The 16,067-nt window shown below is 44.1% G+C and overlaps 1 long non-coding RNA gene across 1 annotated transcript; it reads right to left on the bottom strand.

The window, feature by feature from the left end:
• Positions 1–437: 437 nt before the first annotated feature.
• LOC118941481 lies at positions 438–15,852 on the bottom strand. Its single transcript, XR_005037751.1, has 3 exons — positions 15,716–15,852; positions 5,741–5,945; positions 438–1,646 (listed from the first exon to the last, which is right to left on the bottom strand). It is a non-coding gene; the product is annotated as an uncharacterized LOC118941481 (long non-coding RNA).
• Positions 15,853–16,067: the final 215 nt, after the last annotated feature.

The following is a 16,067-nucleotide window of genomic DNA, read 5'->3' as shown; positions in this document are numbered from 1 at the left end:
AGCCAGCGCTTGCTGCAACAAATATCATTTACATTTTTGTCTCTACATTTGAAGCCCAAAGCCTGATTTGCAAGGAAACATTTCAGGATCCGCTTGAGTAGATTCAGCAAATTAACCGAAGCAGATTGAAATGAAACCAATTCCCCATCCCTGTGTGATTGTATTTGTGTCAACTTCATCTCTAGAGACTTTTGTTCTCAGAATGCCATGATTATGATATTCAGCGGAATGAGACATCATTCACATTGATCCAATCAATCCAGGCAACAGAGCCTCATTTGGAAGTTAAAAGTGCTGTGTTGTGTTATTGATTATAGGAAATTAGCATTCACTGCCCTAGATAGTGATCATGTATGTGTCTAAAGCAGGGTTTCCCAAACTCGGAACACGGGACCCCAAGGGGCTCACTTTTTGGTTTTTGCCCAAGCACGACACAGCTGAGTCAAATAATCAACTAATCATCAAGCATGGATCATTTTAATCAGCTGTGTAGTGTTAGGGTAAATACCAAAACGTGCACCCCTTGAGGTTTTGGAAACGCTGGTCTAAAGGGAATGTCAAGATGGCAGATAAAGACATTATGAAAAACACATTGTGCACTTGTGAGACGTCAGAGTATAAGTGTTGTGATGTTTTATATAGTTGGTTTTATTAATGGATCTTGTAATATTTTGTCCCAGTTACATAAATACTGTGGGAAATATTCCCAGGTGAAGTTCCCGCTCACATTTTTTCTCAGTCAACCAGTTGTGTTGCACATTCAGTTAAATGTCTGTTTGGGGGAGAAAGAATGACCATTGCAGAATTAATATTATATTGATTTGAATTAATATCTTCATTGGGCATTTACCTCACCCTTTCAAAAAAGGATTTCAGTTTTGAAACTGCAGTAAAAGTGCAGTAACTGCAATCAACTGTGATATTTTGGATGCAGTTTTTGCTGTACTGTACTCTAACTGCAAACTTTTTCGTAAGGGCACAACCACCCTTATGCGAGGTCAGCTGTTTTGCCATCATTACTGAGCTTGTAACGTATACACTGGGAGTCGGAAAGCAAGTGCAGGTGGTGAGTTTGATAATAAACGGAACATAGAACAATACAAGAAACATGAGTAGCGCATAGACATGAAACAGTCAATACTGCCTGGGAAATGGAACTAAGGAAGTGACAGATATAGGGGAGGTAATCAGTGAAGTGATAGGGTCCAGGTGTGTCTCATGATGAGACACAGTTATGCGTAATGATGGGTGCCAGGTGCACACAAAGATGGTTGCCAGGGCTGGTGGTTAGTAAACCGGTGACGTCGAATGCCGGAGGGAAGGAGCGGGAGTAGACCTGAGAGTACCCCTCCCCCCTCACCCCCTGACACGCGGCTCCAGCCGCAGGACAAAGCCGGCCAGAGGGATGGCTCCGAGGATGAGGAGCGGTTCGGGCGAAGATGGAAATCATGGATGATGTTGGGATCCAAAATTTCCTCCAACGGAACACAGCTCCTCTGGGAAGTACCCCTCCCAGTCCACCAGGTACTGGACGTTGGCAGTCCAGTAGGGATCTGACGGCATAGGCGGGACTTCCCTCGATGTCCAGGGGAGGAGGAGAGGTTTCGTGGGGAACAGCATCAGCCAGGGGACCAGGAAACACCGGCCTGAGAAGGGAGACATGAAAAGAAGGTGAAATGCGGTAGTTCCTGGGAAACTGTAGCCTATACGTCACCTCGTTGAACCCCCGGAGAACCTTGCAGGGGCCCACAAAGCAGGGGCTCAGCTTCTTGCAGGCAGGCGGAGAGGGAGTTTCCTGGTAGATGGATGGCACGCTGGGGCCTCACATGAGCTTCACTCCAAACCTCCTCTGCGCGCCGGAACCATTCTTCCACGGCAGGGGTGAATGGTTCCGGCCGGCTGATAACCCAGGACACACTGGAAGGGAGTAAGCCAGGTGGAGGAGTGACATGATGAATTCTGGGTGTATTCTGCCCAAGGACGGAATCGGGCCAACTACCCCAGCTCCTGGTTCATTCTCTCCACCTGCCCATTGGACTGAGGCTGAGGAAGTGAGGCTGACAGTGACCCCCAGTTTCTCCATAAACGCCCTCCATACCCGTGATGTGAATTGGGGCCCACAGTCGGAGACGATGTCCTCCGGAACGCTGTAGTGCTGTCCACAACCACCAGAATGGTGGTGAAACCGTCAGAGGAGGGGAGATTGACTTTGTTAGCAATGGACAGATGAGACCAGGGACTTTGATGCACGGGAAGGGGAAGGAGCTTCCATGGGGATTTAGTTTGAGCACACACAGAACAGGATTTGATGTAACAAATAACATCCTGCGCGAAGGTGGGCCACCAATACTTCTCGGTGATTGAATAGTATGGGTTATCCCAGCAACGACAGCTGTGTGTACCCAGGTCAAATGCCGCTCCCTTATCCCCGTGGGAATGTAGATGCGCTCAGGAGGACAGGTAGTGAATGCGGGTTCCCTCTTCAGAGCCTGGCGAATGTCCACATCTACATCCCAGACCACAGGGGATTCGAGATGGAACGGGAAAGCAGGTCCTCCGGCATTCGGGTGACCAGTCGGTGATTTTCATCCTCGACCATGAGATGGTGGGCTTATGGCGTTGGAGCCATGGGAGGCAGAGGATGATCTTTTCAGCTGGTGCACTAGTGATGAGGAAGGGAATATTCTCCTGATGAATGGACTCCATGGTGAGTGGTGTGGTGACGTGTGTCTGTGATGGTTCCGGATCCTAGTGGTCAATTATCAATGGCTTGGACAGGAAACGGAGCGGAGAGTGGGTATGATGTTATATTAAGAGAAGAGGCAAGTGTATGGTCAATAAAGTTCCCTGCGGCACCGGAATCCACTAGTACTGTAGAAACAGTACCTGAGGGACAGCCAGCTAGTGTGATCGACTGTTAGGGTTTTCTTGCGGTGAAGGAGAGTCGGACCAAAATGCAGCGTGGTTATTCTGATACATGTTTAATAAAGAAGAAACACGAACAGTACAAAATCAACAAACGTAACGTGAAAAACTATACAGCCTATCTGGTGCAAACAAACACAAAGACAGGAACAATCACCCACGAAACACCCAAAGAATATGGCTGCCTAAATATGGTTCCCAATCAGAGACAACGATAAACACCTGCCTCTGATTGAGAACCACTCCAGACAGCCATAGACTACGCTAGAAAACCCCACTAAGCCACAATCCCAAAACCTACGAAAAACCCCAAGACAAAACACACCACATAATAAACCCATGTCACACCCTGGCCTAACCAAAATAATAAAGAAAACACAGAATACTAAGACCGGGGCGTGACAGAACCCCCCCCCCCCCCCCCCAAGGTGCGGACTCCCGGCCGCACACCTAAACCCATAGGGGAGGGTCCGGGTGGGCGTCTGTCCATGATGGCGGCTCCGGCTCGGGACGTGGACCCCACTCCAACAAAGTCTTAGTCCCCTTGTAACGCGTCCTTTGATTGGCGACCCTCGCCGCCGACCTTGGCCTAGTAACCCTCACCAAGGACCCCACTGGACTGAGGGGCAGCTCGGGACTGAGGGGCAGCTCGGGACTGGGGTAGCTCGGGACTGAGGGGTAGCTCGGGACTGAGGGGTAGCTCAGTACTGAGAGGAAGCTCAGCACATAGAAGAAGCTCAGCACATAGAGGAAGCTCAGCACTGAGAGGAAGCTCAGCACTGAGAGGAAGCTCAGTACTGAGAGGAAGCTCAGTACTGAGAGGAAGCTCAGTACCGAGAGGAAGCTCAGGCAGGTAGTTGGCTCTGGCAGATCCTGGCTGGCTGGTGGTTCTGGCAGATCCTGGCTGACTGGCGGTTCCGGCAGATCCTGGCTGACTGGCGGATCCTGGCTGAATGGTGGATCCTGGCTGAATGGCGGATCCTGGCTGACTGGCGGATCTGGAATATCCTGGCTGACAGGCGGATCCTGGCTGACTGGCGGCTCTGGCGGATCCTGGCTGACTGGCGGCTCTAGCTGCTCTGGCTGCTCCATGCTGACTGGCGGCTCTGGCTGCTCCATGCAGACTGGCAGCTCTGGCTGCTCCATGCAGACTGGCAGCTCCATGCAGACTGACAGCTCTGGCTGCTCCATGCAGACTGGCAGCTCTGGCTGCTCCATGCAGACTGGCAGCTCTGGCTGCTCCATGCAGACTGGCAGCTCCGGCTGCTCCATGCAGACTGGCAGCTCCGACTGCTCCATGCAGACTGGCAGCTCCTTGCAGACTGGCAGCTCTGGCAGATCCTTGCAGACTGGCAGCTCTGGCTGGTCCATGCAGACTAGCAGCTCTGGCTGCGCTAAACAGGCGGGAGACTCCGGCAGCGCTGGAGAGGAGGAAGGCTCTGGCAGCGCTAAACAGGCGGGAGACTCCGGCAGTGCTAAACAGGCGGGAGACTCCGGCAGCGCTGGAGAGGAGGAGGGCTCCGACAGCGCTAAACAGGCAGGAGACACCGACAGCGTTGGAGAGGAGGAAGGCTCTGACAGCGCTGGACAGGCGAGGCGCACTGTAGGCCTGATGCGTGGTGCTGGCACTGGTGGTACTGGGCCGAGGACACGCACAGGAAGCCTGGTGCAGGGAACTGCCACCGGAGGGCTGGTGTGTGGAGGTGGCACAGGATGGACCGGACCGTGAAGGCGTACTGGAGATCTTGAGAGCAGGGCTGGCACAGGACGTGCAAGGCTAGGGAGGTGCACAGGAGGCCTAGTGCGTGAGGCTGGCACAATCTTCACCAGCCGACTAACACGCACCTCAGGATGAGTATGGAGCGCTGACCCAGGTGCCATCAAATCCCCGACACGCTCCGTCGGGCAAATTCCGTGCCTAAAGCACCAACACAGCAACTTCCTCATAACTCTCTCCTCAAATTTCCCCATTAACTCCTTCACAGTCTCTGCTTCGCTCACCTCCAACACCGGCTCTGGTTCTGGTCTCCTCCTTGGCTCCTCACGATAAACAGGGGGAGTTGGCTCAGGTCTAACTCCTGACTCTGCCACACTCTCCCTGTGCCACCCCCCAAGAAATGTTTGGGGCTGACTCTCGGGTTTCCGTCCGCGCCGCCGTGCTTGTCTCTCCAACTCCATTCTCCTATAACCCTCCTCGCACTGCTCCAGCGAATCTCAGGGGGGCTCCGGCACTCTCCCTGGGTCGACCGCCCACCTGTCTATTTCCTCCCAAGTCGTATAATCCAAACTTTGTTGCTCCTGCTGCCGCTGCCTGTCACAACACCGCTTGGTCCTGTTGTGGTGGGTGATTCTGTTAGGGTTTTCTTGCGTTGAAGGAGAGTCGGACAAAAATGCAGCGTGGTTATTCTGATACATGTTTAATAAAGAAGAAACACGAACAGTACAAAAACAACAAACGTAACGTGAAAACCTATACAGCCTATCTGGTGCAAACAAACACAAAGACAGGAACAATCACCCACGAAACACTCAAAGAATATGGCTGCCTAAATATGGTTCCCAATCAGAGACAACGATAAACACCTGCCTCTGATTGAGAACCACTCCAGACAGCCATAGACTACGCTAGAAAACCCCACTAAGCCACAATCCCAAAATCTACGAAAAACCCCAAGACAAAACACACCACATAATAAACCCATGTCACACCCTGGCCTAACCAAAATAATAAAGAAAACACAGAATACTAAGACCGGGGTGTGACATCGACACTAAAAAGGGATCTGGCAGACAATTATGAAGATGGGATACTCACACCTGCCCCAAGGGGTAGAAGATCACGTGACTGTCTCTCTGCTCTTGTGGATCCCGAGTTTGGACGCACTGGACACAGCTGAAGCTGGTATTCTCCTTGACCAAAATAGGGACAGAGCCCCAGCTGTTTCCATCTACGTCGTTCAGCCGTGGGGAGGCGTGTGACCCTTACCTCCATGTGCCCAGGCTCTGATACAGAGTGGTCACTGAGGGAGGGAGAAAAGCAATGAGGGTACTGACGCTCCCGAAGAAGGTTATCCAAACGGATGGCCATCACGATGAATGCGTCCAAGGAGACGTTGTCATCTTGACATGCCAGTTCCGTCTGGACCTCCTCGCGCAGTCCTATTGTGCAGATGCCGGAAAGCGAAGCTTCTGCAGTGGTGTTCAAATTTATGCTAAGTAGTTTTTGTTCTCCTTAAAATGATCACGAGTATTGCATCATAGGTCATAAGTCTTTTTTCAAATATTTTTTTTAGACAATGTGGATTTCTGTTTTCTCATTGAAAAGTGTTTCTTATTCTCTTAGGCTTCATCAGAGCTTTTAAACAAAATGCTAAACCATATTTTGGCTGTGTTATGGATGTCATTTTAAATCAAGCCTTTTGATTTGAACATATGGATTGTTTTAGTTTTGTAGTCTGGCCAATTTAATTTCTGGATCAATCCTTAGCAGTCATTCATTTATTATGTTGCTGTCCAGCGGTTCTGAATTTGCGATGCACCAACTGTCAAAGTTTTTTCTGTGAAATAGCCTTTTGACTTGAACATTTGAAAAGTTCTGGTGTGTGTAGGCTATTTGATAAAATGTTGAAATGTTACAGCGCTTTGGTTTCACTGATAAATATGTTGAAATGGAATCAAATGATCTGTTTCTGTGTTCAGTCCTTTTTAAATAGGATAGATGGGCTTTATAGCCTACGGTATACAGTGCCTTCAGAAAGCATTCATACCTTGATTTATTACACATTTTGTTGTGTTACAGCCTGAATTAAAAAAAAAAAATCTTACCCATCTACACACAAAACCCCATAATGACAAAGTTAAAAACATGTTTTAAGAAATGTTTGTACGTTTATTAAAAATGAAATGCAGCAATATCTCATTTACAGAAGTATTCACACCCCTGAGGCAATATTTTGTAGAAGCACCATTGATGGCAATTACAGCTGTGAGTCTTTTTGGATAAGTGTCTAAGAGCTTTACACACCTATATTGGACAATATTTACCCATTGTTCTTCAAAAATCATTCAAGATTGATTGTTGATCATTGCTAGACAGCCACTCAGGAACATTCAATGTTGTCTTGGTATGCAACTCCAGTGTAGATTTGGTCTTGTGTTTTATGTTATTGTCCTGCTGAAAGGTGAATTAATCTCCCAGTGTCTGGTGGAAAGCAGACTGAACCAAGTTTTCCTTTAGGATTTTGTCAGTGCCTGTAGCTGTATTCTGTTCACTTTTATCCTAAAAAAAAACTCACTAGTCATTGCTGATGAGGAAGTGTTTCAAGGAGCTTTTTCATATAGCAAACATATACTTTTTTCCCCTTCATGAGGCCAAACAGGACTATTGTAAAACATTTCAGGTTTTGTATAGCATATAGCAAATATATACTTTTTCATGCCAATAACATGATGCAGCCACCACCATGCTTCAAAATATGAACAGTGGTACTCAGTGATGTGTTGTATTGGATTTGCCCCAAACATAACGCTTTTTATTAAGGAAAAAAAGGTTTACTTTGCCACATGTTTTGCAGTATTACTTAAGTGCCTTGTTGCAAACAGGATGCATGTTTTGGAATATTTCTATTCTGTACAGGCTTCCTTCTTTTCACACTGTCATTTAGGCTTGTTTTGTATAGTAACTACAATGTTGTTGATCCATCCTCAGTTTTCTTATAGTACAACCATTAACCAATCAACTCTAACTGTTTTAAAAATCACCATTGGCCTTATGGTAAAATCCCTGAGCAGTTTCCTTCCTCTCAGGCAATTGAGTTAGGAAGGACACCTGTACCTTTGTAGTTACTAGGTGTATTGATACACCACCCGAAGCCTAAATTAATAACTTCACCATGCTCAAAGGGATATTCAGCATCTGCTTTTTTTAATTTTACACATCTACCAACTGGTGCCCTTCTTGACAAGGCATTGATACACCTCCCTGGTCTTTGTGGTTGAATCTGTGCTTGAAATTCCCTACTCGATTATGGGACCTTACAGATAATTGTTTGTGTGGGGTACAGAGATAGGGTAGTTGTTCAAAAATCATGTGAACTACTATTACTGAACACAGAATGAGTCCGTGCAACGTATTATGCTTTTTGTTAAGCACACATTTAGGCTAGTCATAACAAAAGGGTTGAATACTTATTGACTCAAGACATTCCAGCTTTATATTTATTTTTAATTTCTAAAATGTTCTACAAAAAAAGTCAACGTTGACAATATGGGGTATTGTGTGTAGATCAGTGACACAAAATCTAAATGTAATAGATTTTTAATTCAGGCTGTAACACAACAACATTAGGAAAAAGTAAAGGGGTGTGAATACTTTCTGAAGGCACTGGTCTAATGTGATAGTCTGCTTGTAACTCCACTCTATTTTATTCAGAATTTAGAGAATTGAATTAATTTCTGCCTATAACTCCACTATTCTATTCAGAGTTTAGAGAAATTCATCAAATGGTAAATTACCTATCATGTTTCTGGTTAATGCAATGCATATCTGTTGAATTTCGAAAAATACACCCGCACTCGGCCCTACCCCACCTACTCAGCCAGTCAGGAGCCGCTACTGTGTTGCAGACGATGTATACTGCATACTTTTTAATAAATGGTACTTGCTAAATAGTATGCAGCGATGAGTACACAGTATGCTGTTTAAGTATGTACTGTAGTACGCTAGTATGGGTATTCAAACATGTCCAGTCTCTAGTGAGGGAAATAACACTATGCATTCTCACATAATTTCCCTCTGGCATTACAAATGAGCCAAAAGACACATGGACAAGGTAGTATGTGTAGTCAAAGCATTCCTTGTGTTAAGTGTTCATTTCCCTTATCAAGATTTCATCATGCGTCCCATGAATGGTCCTCCCAGCCAAATTGTTTGTATTGCCTCATTATACTGTGAAGGCAGTGCTTTCACAAACACCATGCAGTGAATCATTAGATACTATTCATGCTGTATTAGTAGTACAATCAGGGCTTGTTGGTAAATCTCTTTCTCAGAGAGTCTCATGGAGCTGTATCTCAGCTGTTTCTGTAATTTCATTTGTGTGGGAAGAAATTGTAAAAACCACTAGCTGTCAGGAGAAGACATGGAGTGATTTGTGCACAGACCCAAAATGCTGAAATGGTACAATATTACATTTTTTGGTGAAAGCAAATATTGTATACGGCATGATTATCATACATTTATATCATAACAGAGGGGGTCTTAACAAGACATGATTATGTGCTCTTCTTTGTGGATGTGTAAAGGCACTAAGTTACACCAAAATGTACATTTGAAATGGAAATGGTGTCCCCATTTAATAATTTAACCTGAAAAAATAGAGCAACAGATTGACTCAATAACCACAACCCAAAATGCATTATTCATATGGAAGGTTGCGAGTTCAAACCCCCGAGCTGACAAGGTACAAATCTGTCGTTCTGCCCCTGAACAGGCAGTTAACCCACTGTTCCCAGGCCGTCATTGAAAATAAGAATTTGTTCTTAACTGACTTGCCTGGTTAAATAAAGGTAAAAAAAAAAAAAAAATATTGGTGAGTTAAATTGGAGCTCATTAAAGGCAATTCTTTGTCAAGTTTAGTAAGGGAACTTCGGCCCCCTTTTCTGTGTTGCCCTCTCCTTCTGTGATACAACTCTGACAAGGAATGCTGGGGACCACTGTGCGACTGGCATCATTTTCTTTAAGTTCTGAAGCTATTAGCTAAGCAGTCACACAATCATGCAGAAATCCTCTGATCACTGTTTTGCCTCAGCCATTTCCTTTGCCTAGACAAAACCAATGTGTTTACTACAGTGCCTTCAGAAAATATTCACACCCCTTGACTTTTTACACATTTTGTGTAACTGGCCTACACACATTACCTCAATGTCAAAGTGAAAGATTCAATAAGAGTCAATAAGTATTTAACCACTCTGTTATGGCAAGTCTAAGATCAGGAGTAAAAATGTGCTTAACAAGTCACATAATAAATTGCACGGACTCACTCTGTATGCAATAATTGTTTAACATGATTTTTGAATGACTACCTCACCTCTGTATCCCACACATACAGATAATTGTAAGGTCACTCAGTCAAGCAGTGAATTTCAAACACAGATTCAACAACAAAGACCAGGGAGGTTTTCCAATGCCTCGCAAAGAAGGTCACCTATTGGTAGATGGGTAAAAATAAAAAGTAGACATTGAATATCCCTTTGAACATGGTGAAGTTATTAATTACACTTTGGATGGTGTATCAATACACCCAGTCACTACAAATATACAGTTGTCCTTTCTAACTCAGTTGCCGGAGAGGAAGGAAACCGCTCAGGGGTTGCATTATGAGGCCGATTTTAAACAGTTACAGAGTTTAATGGCTATGAAAGGAGAAAACTGAGGCTTGATCAACAACATTGTAGTTACTTCACAATACTAACCTAAATGACAGAGTGAAAAGAAGGAAGCCTGTACAGAATAAAAATATTCCAAAATGCATCCTGTTTGCAAGAAGGCACTTAAGTAAGACTGCAAACAATGTGGCAAAGAAATTACATTTATGTCCTGAATACAAAGTGTTATGTTTGGGGCAAATCCAACACATCACTGAGTACCACTCTTCATATTTTCTAGCATGGTGGTGGCAGCATCATTTTATGGGTATGCTTGTCATCGGCAAGGCTAGAGAGTTTTTAAGGATAAAAAGAAACGGAATGAAGCTATAAGCACAGGCAAAATCCTAGAGGAAAACCTGGTGCAGTCTGTTTTTCTTCAGACACTGGGAGACACATTCACCCTTTAGCAGGACAATAACCTAAAACACAATGCCAAATACACACTGGAGTTGCTTACCAAGACGACATTGAATGTTCCTGGGTGGCCTAGTTTTGACATAAATCGTCTTGAAAATCTATGGCAAGACTTGAAAATGGCTGTTTAGGGGGCCTCCCGGGTGGCGCAGAGACTCTGGGTTTGCGCCCAGGCTCTGTCGTAACCGGCCGTGACCAGGAGGTCAGTGGGGCGATGCACAATTGGCCTAGCATCGTCCGGGTTAGGGAGGGTTCGGCCGGTAGGGATATCCTTGTCTCATTGCGCACCAGCGACTCCTGTGGCGGGCCGGGCGCAGTGTGCGCTAACCAAGGTTGCCAGGTGCACAGTGTTTCCTCCGACACATTGGTGCGGCTGGCTTCTGGGTTGGATGCACACTGTGTTAAGAAGCAGTGCGGCTTGGTTGGGTTGGTGTGTATCGGAGGACGCATTACTTTCAACCTTCGTCTCTCCCGAGCCCGTACGGGAGTTGTAGCGATGAGACAAGATAGTAGCTACTGAAAAACAATTGGCTACCACAAGAAAAAGTTTTTTTTTTTTTTAAAGGACAACAAAAAAAAGAAAATGGCTGTTTAGCAATGATCAACAACCAACATGACAGAGCTTGAATAATATTTTACAATCCAGGTGTGCAAAGCTCTTAGACTTACCTAGAAATACTCACTGCTAAAATCGCTGCCAAAGGTGATTCTAACATGACTCAAGGGTGTGAATACATATGTAAATGAGATATTTCTGTATTTCATTTTCAATAGATTTGCAAACATTTCTAAAATTGTTTTCACTTTGTCATTATGGGCTATTGTGTGTAGATTGGTGAGAAAAAAATGTATTGGATCCATTTTGAATTCAGGCTGTAACACAACAAAATGTGGAATAGGTCAAGTGGTATGAATACTTTCTGAAGGCATTCAAATGGCGAAATAATGATAGAGAGGGCCAAAACGACGTTAATAAAGCAATTCTTACTTTACAAAAGAGTTCAATCAAAGTAGGCAATAATGTAGCTTGGGTTTTTTGTAAAAACGACAGCCAAGTTTTGTTCAGCTGACACAGAACAAACTCTGTTGTTGAAGGAGTTACTGAGAAAGGGCTTGAAACGTCCGGTTTGGAAAGGACAGAGGAACGCTGAGTTCTTCTATGCATCTATTCAGCTCGCAGGGAAGGATTTTCCCAAGCCCAGTGTTCTCACACTTGTACTTGCATCTCAAATAAACCTCCTATGGATTCCCAACTTCACAGACAGAAGGATGTGGGGGGCTATGGGTGGGTGGAGTGGGGAAGTGGATTGTGAATAAAAAAAGTGTTTTATAGAGATGCTGATTTCTTATTCACTCAGCCTCTGCAAGAGCAGAAGCACAGAGGAATGCAGAAAGAAAGCCCTCTCTCATTGAGAGGCCATAATGCATCCATCGTATATGAGTTGAAAAAGGATTCCCTGGTGGGAAAAGGCTGACCCCCGAACCCATTGAGGAGAAAAGCTGCTGCTGTGGGCCTCTCTCTGCAGAGGTGCATTCTGGTACGAGGTAGCTGTGGTTTTCACCTGGGGGGGACAGGGAGGGGGGGACCATCTCCGGGTGTTTACGAAAAGCCCTCCTCTGCTTTTGCAGCAGAGCGAATGAATAACAATATAAATCCCGCTTGAGTCTGCGGAAATGCGCTGTTGCCAGATTGTAATCACATCTTTTCAAAAGCAGTAGTGAAAAGACTAAAAGACATCTCATTCCCACTTACTTTGCTGATTTCCTCTTGCTTTATTTTTGGTTCATGGTAGATCACGATGTAGGCATTATGAGGCATAAAATTATAATATTTGTATATTTCTTCATTCCATTCTTTTACTGTGTATTGTTGTGAATTATTTAGATACCCACACTGTTGGAGCTAGGAACACAAGCATTTCAGTACACCCGCAATAATATCTGATAAATATGTGTATGTGACCAATAACATTTGATTTCATTTGATGATTGCCATGACAAAGAGCTGTCAGACCTGATAAGAATTGTTAATGCAGAAACCAAGTCTAGGGTTTGGCAGAGATAAACATCCCAGTGATAAACATCCAGACAAAATTACCCTTTGGGACAATGTGATATTCTGTGAATTGACTTTGATAAACAATGACTGTTCATGGAGATTTTTAAAAAAAATGACTTTGTCCTCCCTTACAGCTGATAATGTACATTCTATGTGTGAACAATTTATCATATGTGTATCTACTGTATAACTATGTCATGTTTACTTACAGCATACTGTAAACACACCCCAGATGACCATGATGGTGTTAAATGGTCTTGATTGGGACCATTTCAGATCAGAGGCACAATAGGGGCCAGCGGGCCAGGGGCAGAAAGTCCACATCCTGACAGTGCTCTTTGGATGTGCATTTCGCTCATATCCCCTGATTTGAATTCAATTAAATTCAGGATTATGCATGGACACTGGCAGATTTGGGGGAATTAGAGGTAATTCACTTTTCCAGTTTACGTGACTGTTAAGCAGATGTTGGAAGAAAAGTATTCCACAGTGGAGAACGGCCAAGAATAACAATTGGATTTCCACATTATCAGAGGACGAACACATGTGGCATTTGGGCAGAGAGTGTATGTGTTTGTGTGTGTGTTTGCATGGTTTAAACTTTATGGAAAATCGCTATGGAAAATCGGGGTTAGCCTCTAATCCTTAAAAACAACTTGGTTTATTCCTCTCTGAAATGCTGTGTGGTCATCAATGACATAAAGTGATAAAGTACCCTAATATCAATGCATTATGTTCAATATTATGCATGAACAATGATGTATAATGAAGTACACTACTTCTCGATTATGGGATGCAATATGTCATCAATTTCTCTTAGAAACAACAGAAAACCATTAATTATACTCCTGGGCTGTCACGTTCTGACCTCTATTTCCTTTGTTTTTGTATTTATTTAGTATGGTCAGGGCGTGAGTTGGGTGGGCAGTCTATGTTTGTTTTTCTATGTTTTGGTCTAGTTCTATGTTCGGCCTGATATGGTTCTCAATCAGAGGCAGGTGTTCGTCATTGTCTCTGATTGGGAACCATATTTAGGTAGCCTGGGTTTCACTGTGTGTTTGTGGGTGATTGTTCCTGTTTTTGTGTTTGCACCAGACAGGGCTGTTTTGAGTTCTCACGTTTCTTGTTTTTTTCGTTAGTTTGTTCATGTATAGTGTCGTCAATAAACTACAATGAACAACCACCACGCTGCGCTTTGGTCCGCCTCTACTTCACAAGAAGAGAATCGTTACATGGGCACTATTGTCCTTCACATGCCTGTTTGATATTCACAAAGACTTCAAAATCTAACTGAAAGCATTTTGCCAGACGTATAACACAAGTTTACTGCATAGTATTACTCATTATAGGTTGTAAATGTATTAATATGCACATTTAATGTGGAAAATTGAGGATTTTGCTGGACCTGTTAATGTCAAATCAAATCAAATGTGATATTATAGTTCTGTTCAATATACCGGTATATATATGTTATGGAATTTTAGCATGTTAATTTGATGCACCATTTTGTTAGCAGATTTATAGCTCGCTTACTTATCCATTGTTATTCAGACGGAGCTGAAGATCAAATCAAAGTTTATTGGTCATGTACACAGTTTAGCAGGTGTTGTAGCGGTGAAGCGAAATGCTAATGTTGCTAGCTCCTAACAATGCAGTCAACCCAGATAGAACTGCAGCACAGATGCACTCCACTCATAACCTCCATCTCTGTATATGAAGGGTTGTTGTGATGAAGGTATGGTGATGACAGCCCAGTGACAGCTCAGAGTTGATTAGGTTTCCAGGGTGACATTAGCATTAGCATGGGCTGTGCACAGCGGCCCATTAAAGATGCTCTTTATTCAAAGCCTTCCAGACGCTCCGGAATAGCTCTGTTCTGTGCTGTTGACAGGGCCCACTGCCCAGAGAGCTTCTGTAGACTGCTAAAGGTCAGCGCCTTTCTTCCGCCCCCTCTATTCAGACCATTGTGTGTCTGTTTACCAAGTCCATATGCTACCGTTCCACTGAGGAGACCGAGACCCCCAACTTCCATCACACGAACAAACTCCATTTTTAAGACCGTTATCCATTTCTTATCCTATTATGGTGATGAGAGTCAAAATATTCCACTCTACAATCAAACACACATGAGAAAGTATGAATACTGGGGGAAGCAGATTTGGATGAATAGAAGCACCTTACGTTGTTAACACTAGAACCACTAAAGCAGTCATTTTGACTGCTCAGACATATTTTTAGTATTACTCTTTTCAAGTCATTCCCCCTTCTGTCTATATAACACACTACCGCTGTTAGAATCTTAATATCACAAACAGAACTGGAGTTATAACCAGATTTATGACGACGTCATTTAAAAATAAAAAAATCCCCCATCGTCCCTCCTTCCTCCTACAATAGGACCTTCTCCTTCTCCCAACATTGGAATGTGCCGTGCCTAGTTGATAATCAACCTGATTGTTGCCTCGAAATTGAACCTAAACTATACCAAAACTAATTTCACATACATATATAACATCAGATGAAATAAATGAAGTAAAGTATGATGGGGAGAATGGGTGAGTTGATGATGAGAGAGGGGAAGAGAACAATGCATAATTTGAATGAAAACAACTTGGATGGCAAGGAAGAAATTAATCTCTGATGATTATTCTTCGGATTCTGAGCCTCAGCCTCGATAACCTACACATCCGAGGTCTAGGCGCAAAAAAAGAACGGTGTGCACTGAGCAGGTGCCCACTCCATTACCAAATAAAACAGTAAGACAGGAGAAAGGAAGAGATAGAACAAGCAGGTGACAATGCTAAGGGCCGATTATCAGCACAAAATGTCTCCACTGAGAGAGCAGGCCCTACATCTCAAGCAAAAAAACAACATCAGCAATGCACTCACCAGCTTTCGTTGTTTATGTGGCATGGACATTCAAAGCATTCAGGGACTGTACTGTGGCTAAGGCGCACACGGAGCCAGGAGACACTGCCTGGCATCTGTCTGTTGATGAGCTGGAAGCGTTCATTTCAATCCTGTATCAATCCTGTATGAGCATTCGGTGGAAAGAGCTTCTATCAGACATGTAAGATATTATTTTCTTTGGAGAAACCATGTCACGGGATCGCTTCAGAGAGATTATACGTTACCTCCAATTTGATGACAAAGAAACTGCCTATGGTATCCAACATAAATAAAACATTTTTTTTTACTGATGTCACATCAACACTTATAGTCATTATAATGGCATTATTGA

This window comes from Oncorhynchus mykiss, chromosome 2 (assembly GCF_013265735.2).
Source record: "Oncorhynchus mykiss isolate Arlee chromosome 2, USDA_OmykA_1.1, whole genome shotgun sequence".
Taxonomy (NCBI): domain Eukaryota; kingdom Metazoa; phylum Chordata; class Actinopteri; order Salmoniformes; family Salmonidae; genus Oncorhynchus; species Oncorhynchus mykiss.
The sequence above is the reverse complement of the archived record's forward strand: the minus strand, read 5'-3'. Positions and strand labels throughout refer to the sequence as shown.